We start from the raw sequence: 1,018 nt of genomic DNA on the forward strand, positions 1-1,018 counted from the left end.
ATGTATATATATGTATATATATATATATATATATATATATATATAATCACTTTAAAAATGTTTATTACAGCGTGCTAATGTGTGAAGGAGTCATTTTTTTAATAACTCGTTAAATAAAAACGGAGGCTTTTTTTGTTCAAATATCTTTTACTTCGACCCATTTTTAATCCAAACTGAATCTTTTTGGATTAAATCCCAATCCCGTGAAGAATTCGTCACTTTTCTTCGGTTTTCCTGCGTTAAAACGAGATTAAGTTCTTCCTGTTTTTACTCACCAGACGTGGCGGAACCGTGGTCGGTTCGAGTCGAAGCGTTTCGAGTCCGGATCAGAACAAAACCCGTTGAATCCAACTGTTTATTACGGAGCTCCAGTTTTTACCTGCGGACCCAGAGAGCGGAGGATCCGACCGCTCTGCGGTCACGTGACCAAAGCAGGAAGTGAACAAACCCCATCAGCCAATCAGAGCGGAGCTGCCCTCCCGCTGATCCAATCTGTTAACTACATGTTCGCTACATTAAATAATTAATTAAACCTTTATTTCTGCAAGTTAGTCTCATTGAGCCTCGAGGACTCGTTTACAAGAGAGACCTGGTTCAAATAAAAGCACAAAAGATGAACAAACAACAACACACAATAATATAAATAATATAAAAAGCATATAAATAAATATAGGTTAATAGGTTAATATCATGATGCTTGCAGAATAATCCAGGTAGAAAAATCTAAAAATGTTAAATCTGGTCCTCTGGTCCAGATTTAACTTTTTTAGATAGTTTAATATCAAATGAAAAAGTAAAAAAAAGAAATGAAATAAAAACCAAACAAAAAGCGCTACATTATAAAGCGTAAAACTTTCTTCCAATAAAGGAGGTTTTGTTTTGTGTTGTTTTTTTGTTTGTTACAACTCAAGTTTTACAGATTATTATTATTATTATTTTTATAAAATTCTCTCTCACAGAGCAAAGTCTTTTTACAACTGAGTGCAGTAATAATTGGATAAAACTGGATCACCTGTGA

The sequence above is a fragment of the Nematolebias whitei genome, chromosome 11 (assembly GCF_014905685.2).
Source record: "Nematolebias whitei isolate Nwh7 chromosome 11, NemWhi1, whole genome shotgun sequence".
Classification (NCBI taxonomy): Eukaryota; Metazoa; Chordata; class Actinopteri; order Cyprinodontiformes; family Rivulidae; genus Nematolebias; species Nematolebias whitei.